The sequence below is a fragment of the Myotis davidii genome, unplaced genomic scaffold (assembly GCF_000327345.1).
Source record: "Myotis davidii unplaced genomic scaffold, ASM32734v1 scaffold608, whole genome shotgun sequence".
NCBI lineage: Eukaryota > Metazoa > Chordata > Mammalia > Chiroptera > Vespertilionidae > Myotis > Myotis davidii.
In genome coordinates this window covers 385,518-400,795 of record NW_006300025.1, presented here as the reverse complement: position 1 = coordinate 400,795, position 15,278 = coordinate 385,518, and positions in this window count along the sequence as shown.

Below are 15,278 nucleotides of genomic sequence, written 5' to 3'. Positions count from 1 at the left end.
AGCATGTTGGGTCTTTATTTAGAAGATTGGTGATGTTTTGTGACCAGAAATATACCAAAGGAACTTGACTCTTTTTTTTGTATATCAACTAGAGGCCCGGTGCATGAATTCATGCACCAGTGGGGTCCCTCGTCCTGGACTGCTGGATCAGGCTGAAACCAGCTTTCCAGCATCCCCCGAGGGGTTCTGGATTGTGAGAAAGTGCAGGTCAGGCCAAGGGACCCCAAACATTCATGATTGGGGCCAGGGAGAGACAAGGGAGGTTGGCTAGCAGAGGAGGGACGGGGTGGGGGGGTGGGGGTGGGGCTCTAGGGCGTGTCCGGCCCATCTCGCTCAGTCCTGATTGGCTGGACCCCAGCAGCAAGCTAACTTACCAGTCTGAGTGTCTGCCCCCTGGTCGTCAATGCCCGTCACAGCGAGCAGTTGAACAGCCTTAGCATATCATTAGCATATTATGCTTTGATTGATTGAACAGCCAACTGGTCGACCAGACACTTAGCATATTAGGCTTTTATTATATAGCATAGAATCAGCCTATGGTAAAGTTGGTTTTGTTTATACATCATTTTACTTAATGTCACAGTTTCAAAGAAGCTGTTGATGATGTTAAGTGAGGACTTATTGCATCTACTATAGTATATACACATGCAAATACATATACACATATATTATTATATGTTGCATTTCATTAAATAAATTACCATAAAACTCTTTTCAGGGTTTAATGATCTATTATGAGTACCTTACTTAAGAATTGCAATGCATGAGAACAAAGTAATTGAATTTGCTTCTTCCCAGAAACCAAAATTGCCATACTTCCATAGCTCCCTGGTTTAGAGGAAAGGTTCAGAACCTTGGGCATACTGTGTGCAACTGGGTGGGTGGTCCTAGGCATGCCATTTAACCTCTCTAGACCTCAATTCCCTCACTAGTACGGTGAAGGCTTTCCATGAAAGGCCCACTGGCACTGCCTCTGGCTTTACAATTCTGTATTATGGCAGCACTTCTGAAAGTATGTTGGAAAGAACCCATGAGATGTTAATCAGGACTTCTTGAGAATGGAGCTCTGATATCAAATAAGTTAGAATCACTTATCATTGTAATGCACTGTTCTTTTGGGAGTGTGGGTGTGCAGTACAGAGGTGGGGAAGGAACAGAAATGCTTGTTGGAGAAACCCAGGATGAGGATTGAAGACATGTTCCTTTGTGCTGTCCCACTTTTGGCTCCCAGGGTGCAGGAGTCACTTATTTGACAGACATTTGTTCGATCCCTTTGTGCAGCCAAAGATAATGAGACACAGGAGCAGGGGCTCTGAGACCTTCTGTTCCACCTTCCCAAGTCCCTTCTTTGGAAACACACTTAGGTCAAGGCCATATATTGCTTTGGCCCGTGAGGAAGCAAAGCCAGCTGGCTGCACCTGCTTCCTGCTCAGAACTTACCAGAGGTAATTGGAGTCAGGAGAGGCTCACACACAGCATGGGTGCCTTCCTTTGCGAGGCTGCTAAGCAGCTTCAGCCTGGGTTTTATTTCCGGCCAAAAGCAACCGTGCAATGAATAGCTGTGTGTTCTTGGGCACTTCACTCATCCCACCCTGGGTTTCACCTTTAAAAAGAGGTTTGATAAGATTATTTCTGAAGCTTTTTCTCGTTCATTCATTACCTAAGACACTTATTAATCTGGCCTTTCAAAGGCTCTTAGGACTTGGTTGAAGACATCGGTGTAGAAGTAGTCAACAACGGAATGGTTTAGCTTACATTCAATTCAACAAAATAGTTATTGAGGACCTACTATGTGGGACACTGTTTGCAATGCTGAGCAAATAGCAATGAACCAAAATAGACAAGGTCCCTTCTCTTGTAAGGTTAAATTTTAGTGGGAGGTGACAGTCAATAAACAATAAAAAATAACATACATGAATATCAGGCAATGTGAAGAGCTAAGAAGAATAAGAAAACAGAATATGTGGACAGAGAGTGGCAGCCAGGGTTATTTTGTCTAGGAAATGCAGGGAAGACCTCTCTATGAAGGCGTCATTTGAGCAGAAACTTAAATGAGGGGAAGGGTGAGCCACTCTTGGTGGGAAGAGTGTTCTAGGTAGAGGAAATGACATGTGCAAAAGCCCTGAGTTGGTAGCGTTTCTGGCATGTGCAAGGAATAGCAGGCAGTAGGAAGACACTGGCTAGAAATTAAATGAAGGAGTTAGTGGGAAGTGGTAAAATTCTGTTTCATCCAGAATGGGATGGTAAGTCAAAAGGGAAAACTAAAAAGATACTTTTGTGATAAAAGAAATGTTTTTGGAAATCGATTCTTCTGGCTGCTGAGAGGACAGTAACCTCCGGGAAGTGGGCGGGGAGGGTGGGATGCAGGCACTCAGTTGGAGACTATACAGTGGCTCATGAGAGGCATGATTGGCAGTAGGCTTTGGGGTGAGATTTTGAAAACTCTCAGGGGAGGCCTCAGCTACAGGCAGTGGGACAGGATTCTACGACTGACAGCTCCTCGTCAAAACCGGTTGCTGGGACAGGAGAAGCAGTGTCCAGAGGAAGGGGTGGATGCCAACAGTAGGTGTGCACTGTCATTGGAGAGAGAAAACAAAACAAAACAAAAAAGTGACTAGAGAAATGAAAAGTAGGAGAGAAGACATAAAGATTAAGAGCTGTGCTCGAAATTATTTTCTCACATAACCATTATAGTTTTCAAAATAGAAAACATAGGTTACACTACATTAATTCTTCTTGTGACATAACCAATAAATTGATGTGTAAAAGTTGTGCTCAAAATTATTTTCTCGCATAACCATTATAGTTTTCAAAACAGAGAACATAGGTTACAGTACATTAATTCTTCTTGTGACATAATCACTAAATTGATGTGTATTGATTACTTAAAAATATATTTTTATTGATTTCAGATGAAGGGAGAAGCAAGGAGAGATAGAAACATCAAACTGAAAGAGAATCATTGGTAGGCTGACTTCTGAATGCTCCTCACTGGTGATCTAGCCCCCAACCTGGACATGTGCCCTGACCGGGAATCTAACCGTGACCTGCTGGTTCATAGGTCGATGCTCAACCACTGAACCATGCCAGCTGGGCTGATTACTTCTTATGTCCCAGGAACTAGTGAGGGGGGAGGGTTTACTGCATTGAAGAGTGAGGGAATTAATAGTACCACCTGCTTTTCATTGTTCCTTGAGTCTTGAAATTTTGTCATTCCTGTTGTCAAAATGTCCATTTGATTTATCACCTCCTTGTGTATTTTCTCACAGCTACCGCCCTCTGTTTGGAAAGCCCTCCCTTCTGCTTCAGAAAACAGAAATCCTGTGGGATCCAGCACATGAAGAGGCCCGTTGACTTAGCAAGGAGAGAAGTCAGAAATTGGCGTAGTGTGCATAGGCCTTGCTCACACATGGGTAATGCTTTTGGGCCAGGGGTGGTGGGCAGACTTCAGATTGTGGAAGTTACGGAAACCAGGCAGAGGCTTTAGGCTCTGAACGACAGTCAGGAGGTAATGAGCTGAGCCTGGGTAGATGAAAGCAGCTTTGGAAAACAGGATCTGGGGCAGCTGAAGGAAGATCTGGAGCAGCAAGCAGAGGCCAGGAGGACAAGGAGAAGTTACTGAGCTAGTTTCACCAGAGGAAAGGAACCCTGGCTCTTAGCGTGATGGCAGTGAGAAGAGAGTAAAGGGCACAAATCTCAAGTGCATTTTAGAAAACAAAACTCAAAATTATGTTATTAAAATGCAAGATACAGTCTCCTTGGCACAACATAGAAATAAACCAAAGTAGCCTGGTTAGTCTGTCGGTGTTGACATCTTTTATTCTCTAGGTTATTTTGAGACAATGCACCGAATACCATTTCCAGCACTTCACAGGTGTTAACTTATTGACCACCCCATGTAATCCCATTTGGCAGGTGGGAATGCTTACATAATGGAGCTAGAATAGGAACCTGAGCAATCTGATGCCAAATGCCAAGTTCTTAATGACCTTCACTTTCATAGGGAATTCTGAGAGCTGATATTATGTCCCTTTGTAGTCTCTCATATTCACTTTTGATAAATACCATTTACATATAATCTTTTCACTCCCGATGGTTCACTGGATTGGAAATGGCAGCCATTCTTCATAAACATGTCAGACACTTCAAACTGTAATGCCCCCTCTTACCTCCTTCTATGCTGAAACACTTTTATTAACATGCATAAAACATATATAGACTCTGCTGAGGCATATACACAGTTGTACACACACATAAAACCAGCACATAATGGCAATCAGGGAGATTCCTCAAGTCCCAGGAGCGGGCTGGGTTCTATTTGCCTGTTACCTTCATTGACAGGCTATGAACCAACCACTTAACTTCCATTTCCATTGGCTCCCCCCGCTTTAACACACCATTGTTGAATGAACTCAAAAAGAGTCTGGAAGCTTTGGCTAGAAATAAATGATAAAGATTTATTCAAGAGTCTTGGAGTTTGCAAATGGGGAACACGGCTAGGCAAAACCGAGTGTTCAGAAGAAGAAAGAAAAGATAACAGTTCTTAGAGTAAAAAGTGCTTTCTTGAGAATAACCAGTCCTGCATTCTTAGCCCGAGAGTTGGTCCAGGATGGTTGTCTATCAGGTGCCATTGGTTCAGTCCGTGCCAAGGTTGAGTCCAGTTCAATCTCTGTCTCCACCTGGTTGGCTTAGTCTCTGTTCTTGGCTGTACTCCGGCTGGAGCTGCCTTGCTGTACCCAGGCCTACACTTGGAGCCACTCGTGGAGCCTGTGCTTGGAGCTGCATGGCTTCTACAGAGAGAGAGAACAAGTGAATGAATGGGCAAAGAGATGCTACCGGGAGAGGCCTTTGTTGAGCTTTGATTATATTATCTTGTGCTTAGGTGCTCTCTCTTTCTTTTTTAAAAACTTATTGTTGCCCTAGCCGGTTTGGCTCAGTGGATAGAGCGTCGGTCTGCGCACTCAAGGGTCTCGGCTTCGATTCCGGTCAAGGGCATATGCCCAGTTTGTGGGCTCGATCCCCAGTAGGGGGCGTGCAGGAGACAGCCAATCAATGATTCCCTCTCATCATTGTTTCTATCTCTCTTTTCCTCTCTGAAATCAATAAAAATATATTAAAAAAATAAAAACTTATTTTTGATTGTGTTAGGGATTTCCATTTACCTCCCCCACTTTGTCTCCCTCCACCCAGGCCTCACCATGTGCTCTTGCGAACTAACCAATCTCTTTTCCAATCCTTTTCGGGCTTGTGCTGGGCCCTCCCCATAACTAATCCAGTCTTTTTCTTAAATTAGCCTCCTAATTTGAGACATGTGCATGTCTCAAAGTGGAAGCACCCACCCTTGTGCCATCTTGGCTTCTACTGGGCAGGTGCCCAGCAGAGGAATGTCCCCTTTATTGTTTTATCTCTCCCCTGGGTCATCCCAGCTATGATGCTTCCTGCCACTTTGGAGATGAGGCCCTGAAGGCAGAGGATGAGGTGGTCCCCTGGGGAGGCTAAATCAGGTTTAATGTATGATTCAGCCCCTAGTTTATCAGGTTCAATGTCTGGTTTCCTTTGCTTCCTTCCTTTATTTATAACTAACTAGCTACCTATGCTAACATAAATAACTTGAACAATTTCATTAAAGTGACCCCATTTTAAATGTTTCTGATCTTCATGCTTTCCTCACCATCAGGGAGTTGAGATTTCTTTGCCAGAACCTCATGAACACTGAGGAACACAAGTCATTCACATCCATGGCTCCGCAGCAGACACAGTAGTGGCCATGTCTGATTCTGTCGCAGGTTAGAATGTATTATTTATGAGCTACAAAGGACAGCTTATTTAGAAAAATGCCAGCCCACTCATATTTAGATTCAAAACACCTGCATTTGGAGAAGCACAAATAAACAGCAGGCGTTTTCCTGCTTTCTGAAAACAAAGTGCAAATCTAGCCTTTGTTCACTGCTTTTGCAGGTTTTAGCCTCTACACCTGCATAGACTTGAGGCAATGCTTCATCAACCAAATTTGCTTCAATGTCTCCCAAACATGTGTAGAGAAGAAAAACAAGACTCACTTTACTGCCATACATTTCCCCTGTAAGCAAGCCTCTCAGGCAGTAGCTTATTGAAGAGAAAATTCTGTAAGTAAACAAATTTTAAAAATTAAGAGGTCTACATTTCACATTCTCCTTCTTACATGCCTCCTTTTACACCTGGCACTGTGAGGCTCAGCAAAGTGGAATTTGGGATATTCTCTCCTTCCCATCTAGAAGGGAGCTGGGACTTCCTTGTCCTAAAACAGGTCCTCAGCCCTGTTTGTACATTAGAATCATCTGAGTTGCCGTCAGTGCCCTACACTAGGGTCTTGCCCGGCCCTACAAAATCTGTGTGTCAGTGAGTGGAACCCAGGCAGGTAGTTTTAAAAATGTTCCCCAGGTGATTGCAGTGGATGGACATCAGGACTCATGTGACTGTCTGATGACATTCATATTTTGGTTTTGCTTTTTTTCTTTGATTATTTCTATTAAATGTCTTTTCTTTTGAGCCACATGAAAGCCCTTCTCCTTTTTTTATTTTTTAATATACAGGTGTCCCAAAAAATGCATACACGCTTTAATAGCTGATAGATCAATTTTGAAAATGAAATGTATTTTAATGAACACTGCTCTTATAATTATTCAAAGTGTGTATATACATTTTTGGGGACACCCTATATTTATTGATTTTAATGAAAGAAGAGGAATTATCTATAAATTTTAGATTGTGTTTTGGAGGAAAAAAAGATGAGGTGCAGAAGCAAGTTGGAATTCTTTCCCCAAAATGTAATGAACAACTACAAAAAGTTAGGTCTGCTCCTGGACTTTAGACTTTGAGGTGTGATAAAGTGGCAGAAACGACTGTGAACATTTGCATTTGAAAAAGTTTTATGTACTTTTTGCAAATTCTGAGAAGGGCGCATTTTAGAAATATGATTTAAAAGCAAATTGCTGAAAGGATTTGTCCTTAATATTAACTGAATATTGGAACATCATAAATATGGTGAACAGAGAGCAATGCTCATTTGAATTGGATTCCTCAGGGCTGTTGCTTTCAAAGAAGAGGTGGATAAAGGAGAGAGTGAGCATTACAATCTCAAGCTTCTCTCCTCCCCTGTTAGTCTCCTTACCCTGTTGTCCATGCTCCAGATTCAAGATACATGAGAAGAAAAGAGAACTAAGTTAGCAAGTCACAAGATAGATATCTTGCAAAACAATATAGCAGATTGGCTTGTTTTATTATTGTATGTTTATTAAAATTACAAGCATACAATCTAAATCCTTTAGATTTATAATAGTCTGAAATGAGATGCTATAAGCTCATTAAATTTTTGAAGGAGCTAAAACCAACATACAAAACTAATATATATTAGAAAATATGTACATAGAAATTAATTAGTTTACCTATCTATCTTAATTTTGCCTAAATAATTTATAATTAACTATTTTGTCATTTAAAATTTAAGCTTTGACTATAATTGTGCCTTTGCTATCCCTAAATATGTTATTAAAATAACCAAACATTTTTCCTATTTTATATAATATACTGAGCTTGAATTATAGGTTAATGTTCACAATTTCCTTGTCCATTATGATTTGCATACCTATTCAGTGATGTGTGGTTAGCAATTACAAAGTGTTTAATGTTTAGATTTGCTTCATCTTTTATTTCAAATACACTATCATTTTCATTTTACTACAGAGACTACAAACTATAATTTTGGATTTCTAATGTCCTTAAATTACATATAACAGCCTTAGGTTAATGGTTCCATTAAACTGACAGCTTGATATTCTAGTCATAATAAATGATAGAAAAAATCAGTCATCCCATATCAGTTATCCATGGATGCATAACAAACCACCCTGAAGTACAGTGGCATTAAGCAGCCATTATGTTGGGTCATGGGTTCTGTGGGTCAGGAGTCTGTGCAAGATGTAGTGGAGATGGATTAACATCTGTTCCAGGATGTCTCTTCACTGAAAAGATGAAGATGAGGTGTGTCTTGATGGCTGGGAGCTGGAATCATCTGAAGTGTCTCCACTCACACGTCTGATGGTTGATAGTGGTTGTTGGCTGGAGTATGTACACAGGGCCTCTCCATGTGATTTCTCTGATGGGGCTAGTTTGAGTTTCTTCACTGTAAGGTGGCTGGATTCCAGTAGGTGCATCCTAACAGAACCAAGAGAAGCTATATCACCTTTTATGACCTAGCCTTGTCAAGAACATAGTGGTAGTTCTGCTGTAGTCATAAAACCGACCCAGAATCAAGAAGTGGGCTATAGACCGACCCCATCTCTCCATAGGAGGAAAATTAAATCACCGTGTAGAAGGAGTTTATGAGAGGGAGATATTGATGTGGCCATTTTTGGAAAGTGAAATCTACCACATATCCATAATTCATTCTGACATTTTTTAGTAGCTCTTTGGAAATAGACTAACTGTTAAAGCTGTTATACTTTTTGTTTCTTTCAATGATAGTCTAATCTGTAGGTAAGTGGAGTGGACCAGTAGATCAGCCACAAAAATCAGTGTTTACATAGCCTGCAGAGGGTTGGAAACCAGTAAATTAGGAACCAACACTTAAATGTGTTTTTTAAAGATAACATCTCCTTTCTTTCTTTCTTTCTTTCTTTCTTTCTTTCTTTCTTTCTTTCTTTCTTTCTTTCTTTCTTTCTTCCTTCCTTCCTTCCTTCCTTCCTTCCTTCCTTCCTTCCTTCCTTCAACTGATTTCAGAAAGGAAAAGAGAGGGAGAGAGAGATAGAAACATAACTGATGAGAGAGAATCATTGATTAGCTGCCTCCTGCACACCCCCTACTGGAGATCGGACCAGAAATTGAACCATAACCTCCTGGTTCATAGGAAGATGCTCAACCATTGAGCCCCATGGCCTAGCTATTTCTTTATTTTAATTTCCTAAATGTCAATGTAAGAAACATCAATACCTGTAAGAATTTTTATTAGTTTAATTGAGCCCAACTAATGACAATTGCTGGGGAGAAAAATTTCAAAGGATTTAAAAAATGCTCCAGAAAATGGCAAAAATAAAGAGTAGTGGCAGTTTTACTACTTATTTTATACATCAGAATCAAAGGGAAAACTTGAGGGTTACATGAAATCCATTGGTGATAGATAAGGGAGGTGGGAGAAAGCCTGGAAGTCTCTGGTATAAAAGATTAAAACAAAATAGACATACTTTTACATTTGTGGGTATAAGATAGTTAAGAGTGAATAATTAATATTATACCAATAACAATAAGGGGTTTTGTGGTTTCTGTTCTGGTGCAGTGAGGATTTAGAAAAAAGGAAATTACTCTGTCATTCCAAAGGTATGTTATTGTAGATATAAAAAGACAATAGACAGGCTCAGTTAAGGTAAAGATTGACCTTTGTCAGGGAAGATACTGATCTAGGATATGAAGACCTGCCATGATTGGCTTTTAGTTAGAAAGTTTTAATTTCAGACCATCCTATGGGGTTACTTTAGGTCTCTGAGTTTGTAAGGCTGCCATGCAGGTCTCCCCTGAGCTTCTCATGCTCACTATGTGGTCCCTTTTTCTTCCACAAAAACAATTTGTTTCTCAAAAGCCCTGAGAATATTGGTTGTAGAAAGATGCTTGGTGTCTTGTAGGAGAAGACAAAATGGTGAGTTGAGCCTTATAGATCATGCTGAACAGATGCAAACAGTGTGGTGATGCTGAGTGAGTTAGCTATTCATCACAATGCAAGGGTACAGAACATTAGGCCAAATCTGGGTTTGATTCTGGGAATAATGAAAGTATTTCTTATAAAGTTTTTTTTTGGGGGGGCGGAGTTAAATAATAGAATGAATGTAAAATTCTCAGTACAAGACAAATATTTTCTGTTACGCAAAGGTGAGACGTTATTCTTTCTGTAGGAAATATGCTGGCATCTCTGGTTCATACTGGCATTTCTCCCATGAACAACCCAGTGTCTGATATACAGTAAATATTCAAAAAATTCTTTTCAAATGTTCAATTTCTGAATGATTTCTGCTATTGATTTTCTAAAATGAATCAAATCACACGTTTGTGCAAATCTTTTTGCTGGTTTGAAGCTTGATAATAAGCTCTAATTCAGCCATTTTAAGAGCTATATTAAGTTCAACATTTCTAATTTGTGGTGTGGAATTTAGATACTCAATTTGTTCTTTGCATTCTCCAAGATCCTCTCTAGAGAGGGTTAGTTTTCCTCCAGCTCTCCTCCACATCAGGCCTCTCAGCTCATCAAGGCATTGAAACCTGTTACCAAACAAGCTCTCTGCCAAGCATGGCACTGGCTCCCAATCCATGTGCTCCTTCTATAGCCCCAGGAGCTGAGTTTGAAGGATATGGGTAAGAATAACACATGGTCTTCATTCTCCAATGAATGGCTTATTTATGCTTTTTTAAAGTCTTAAGACTTGATTTAATATATAGGGCAAGTCCTGTGGGAATACTTCAGTCATGATATGAACTATTCATGGGACCCTTAATCAACAGACAAACTCTGTAAGTGAAGAAAAGAGACTGGAGAACCACTCTGAAGACGGAAAACAACATAATTTATCACAAAATCACAGATCGGGTGCCTCAACCTAATTGTGCTTTGTCAGGTGCACAAGCTTAGCACATCACCTTTCATAGATGTGGCCCTCAGCCTTGGGTACAGGGTGGAATCAATTGGAAATGAATCAAAATCCCTGTGGATGTGACCCAGGCCTTAGTATTTTTCAAGCTGTTGTGATTGCAAGTGTAGTGAAGATTGAGAGCCAATGCTAGAGGGGGGGTCTTCATTTCATAGTTTTGAATTCCTGGCTACTCAAAGTGCTTCCCCCAGAGAAGCAGCATCACATCACTTGGGAGCTATTAGAAATGCAGACTCTTGGGCCTCACCACTGTAGACCTACTGAGTTAGAATCTGAATTTTTCACTATCCACAGGTGATGATGTGAATAGTAAAGTATGAGGAACACTGTTCTAGTGCAGTCGTTCTCAAACTTGGCTGAATATTAGAATTCACTGGAAAAACATTATAAATCCAGATGCTTATATCTCACCAGGCCTAAAGCAACTAAATCAGAATCTCTGAGCATAGGACCCAAGAAGAATTCTGCAAATGGATCAGCTAATAATTGTCAGTGCTCAGGACTGTTAGTGTTTCCGGCGGAATGGTAACCTGACTCACCTATTAGTTCCAATTTTTGATCTCTTTAAAGAAGAACAAGAATTAAATTACAACGGAAACATCAGGAATAGCATCAGGGAAATAACCTGAGAATGGACTCTTTCTACTTTTGACATTTTCTCCCCAGTCTTCTATAGTCATGCCACTTAAAAATTTTAAGTTGTTCACCTTTTTGAGATTTTCCAGAGTTTTCACTTAGTTTTATTTAAAAAAATAAATCTTGCCCTGACCGGGTTGGCTCAGTGGATAGAGGTGTCAGCCTGCAGACTCAAGGGTCCCAGGTTCGATTCCGGTCCATGGCATGTACCTTGGTTGCTGGCACATCCCCAGTAGAGAGTGTGCAGGAGGCAGCTGATCAATGTTTCTCTCTCATCGATGTTTCTAACTCTCTATCCCTCTCCCTTCCTCTCTGTAAAAAATCAATAAAATATATTTAAAATAAATAAATAAAAATAAAAAATAAATCTCTTTGCACTCATATTTCATTGTTTTACATGAAATTTAAATAGCTTGCATAATTTCAGACATTAGGAAATGGGGCATAAGCAGGTTCGGGAACAAACAATTGGCTTTTGATAAGGACAGTACTCAAATCTTGACGCAAAAGGAGGTAGGCTCACATAGAAAGTATTCTTTAATACCTCATAGTGACCCACGAAGAACAGATAGAAAAACAATTCTCCAGGTGCATTGGCTCAGCATTTCCCGCTCCATTTGTGCACCGCCTGCAAACAAAGGCAGGAACTAAAAGACAGAAATGTCGCCACCTATTACGAGAGGACAACGTTGCCTGCTCACATTTTGTGTACAGCTGTGTTGATGTTTTTGGTCATTAGCTCCCAAAACACACAAGTTCAAGTTCCCAGTTCTCTCATAAGCCATTTGCAGGAAAATACACCTTTCAGATTATAAAAATTAACTGTTAGCTAGAAATGGAAGGAGTAGGAAAAAGAGTTGGAGAGGACTCATCAGGTATTGTTAGATGCAAAAGACTCCTCAGAAATCTGGTTTAAATGTGCACTTGGCTGTTTTCAGATCTAATTTGTCTCCCAATCAAAATCTAGGCAAAATCCTAAATTCCTCTCCAAGCGTTTTTGGAAATAAAACACTTGCATGTGTCCTTTTGTCTGCAGTCCAAACTAACAATGTTGCTTCTGTCACTTGCTCAGGTTTAAGCTATTATAATGAGCAAATGAAACAGTGACAGAAATAGAAACTCCAATTAAAAGATACTGCTATACCAGATCATCCTTATTCCACATTTACTCCCCATCCATAAGCTCTGTAATACCCAAGGAACACTGAGTAAGAATGCACTGCACACATTAAGCCCCACTGTAGCTCTCTCCTCTCTCATCAAACGCATCACATTAGCAGTTAAATTTCCTCCTTATGGGATTTAGGGAGAACCGGTATTAGTGAAGCATAAAGTTACATGATAGTGGCTTTGAAATATATTTAAATAAGCATGCATACTAAACAGCTATATATAATTGCACATTGCAGACACAATGTAATAGTATATGTCAAATATTGATAAATGATCTCTTTTTACCAGAACCTTAAAAAAGTGGTTAATATGTGTCCCAATTCTTTTTTAAAATTTATTTATTTTTAGAGAGAGAGGAGGGAGAGAGAGAAATGTTGATTTGTTGTTCCACTTATTTATGCATCTATTGGTTGATTCTTGTATGTGCCCCGATGGGGATCAAATCTTGGTGTACCGGGACAACATTCTAACCAATTGAACTACCTGGCCTGGAAGAACACACCCAATTCTTAAGGATATTTTCCTATTGCTTGGGAAAATGCTCATAAAAGTTAATTTTACATCTAAATATTTGCCTATATTCAGTGTATAATAGCTGAATAAAAAGAACATATGTTAAAGTGTGAGACTATAAATAGGCCCATTTGCAAATGGCCTGGCTCTTCAATATCTTTAAAACATTGTCATGAAGATATCCACATGCAAAAACAGCCTCATTCAGAAATGAAACCAAATTATAGTTAACAAAAACATTCTTTCTGAATTTCCTAACAGTAAACTCAAGCACAATTATAAAGATTAAAAAAATCTCACACTGGGAGGACAGAATTCAGAGAGCTTCCAGGTTGGTGAATGCGAGGAGATTTGGGGAGAGTGACATGCCTGGAGCGCGCATGGGAGTTCCATGTCCCACCTCCATCCCCTCCCCTGTGCATCTCTCCCATCTGGCTCTTCCTGAGTTATATCCTTTTACAATACACCAGTAATTTATTGCCTTGGGATGTGCACAAATTAACAGCTCCATGAAGACTTCGATTATACTGTCTAATTTTTAATTCTTCATCCCCTAAAATAGTGTCTTTGAAAGTGATTAGAACAGATGAGGGTGTGAATATATTTCTGTTTTAAAAAAACACAAAAACATGAAAAAATAATAAGAGGAGGGAAAATATGGGAGCTGAATAAGCAGCTCTTCCTTGAATCTCTTCTCAGGGCCAGACTGGAAATAAAACTATATTAGGGAACATTCACCTGCATCTCAACTATACAGAAGAGACAGCAGAGGCAAACCTGAGGGGTTTGAACAGTCTCACGGAGCCTCGGTGACTAGCTTACAAGTAGGGCCATCCACCCCTCCATCCCAGGGAACTTGACTGGTGCTTTCACCTCACTGGAGAGTTGATGGAAACTCCTGGTATCCAGCTGATCCCACTAGACTGCATACGAGGATCTCTGCCCAGCTGAGGGCAGGGAAATATTCTGGGATACTCTTAGAGGAGTAGCTCTGGGATAGGGAATCACACTCACCACTTTCCCTGAAATCTGAACAGCACCTCCTTTCAATGGGAGACCCAGAGGTCTATATTCCTGATTCCTCCCAAAAGCTACTCAGAAACAGATTTTTTGAGTGATTAAGATTGACAGCTGGCTGGCAGGCAAAGGTAGGCAGAAGCAGAGGTTGGAGAACCTGGGGAATTTGCTGACCCATCCTTAGGCCCTGTGTTGCTAACAACCTGGCCTTAGAGAGTAGCCAGGCCCCTTCCACACCCAGCTAACTCCTGTGGAGACAGAAACAAACTGTGGATCACTTGAAGCTTCAAACAGGTTGCTGAGAGTAAAAGGAGGAAAGTATCTGAGAGTGGTTAGCACCTAAGTACCTCCTGGAAAGCTCAGAATTGGCAGTCAAAACAGTCAGCCTCAGTCATCAGAGGAGCAGAATCCAAAGGGAGCTCCCATGAGGCACTAAACCAGGGATGGGCAAACTTTTTGACTCGAGGGCCACAATGGGTTCTTAAACTGGACCAGAGGGCCGGAACAAAAGCATGGATGGAGTGTTTGTGTGAACTAATATAAATTCAAAGTAAACATCATTACATAAAAGGGTACGGTCTTTTTTTCAATAGTTTTATTCATTTCAAACGGGCCGGATCCGGCCCGCGGGCCGTAGTTTGCCCATGGCTGCACTAAACTCTGCTGAGATGAATGCCACTTCACGTTTTTTTTCTTTTCTATTTATTGATTTGTTATTGGTTTAGTCTTTGTTCTCTCATATATCTAATTTTCTCTTCCCTTTACTCTATTTTTTCTTCTTTCTCCTGATTTCTCATCTTTTATTTCCTTTTCTTATTTTTGTTCTATCTGCTTTCTCCTCTATTTCCATTTTCAAACTTTTTTCTTCCTCTTTTCTTTTATATCATTTCCTTCTCCTATCTTTATTCTTATTTTCTTTATTCTATCTCTGCCCTTTCGTATTCCTCTTTCTTCTGCTTTTTTCTCCTTATATTTTCTTTCTTCTATAATTCTTGTTCTCTTTTCTAAGAGACTTCACCACTGGGTTCCACAAAACATAAAGCCATCCCATAAAGCCTGGGAGGCATAGCATTTTGGTCTAAGACATAGAAACAAGTACAAATGGACAGCAAAAATGGGGAGATGAACAATCCACAAATGAAATAAAAGGAGGAATCACCAGAAAAAGGAACTAAATGAAATAGAGGCAAGTAATTTGTCAGATAAAGAATTCAAAGTAATGGTTTTTAGAGTGCTCAAACAAATTAGAACTACAGATGACTTAATGAG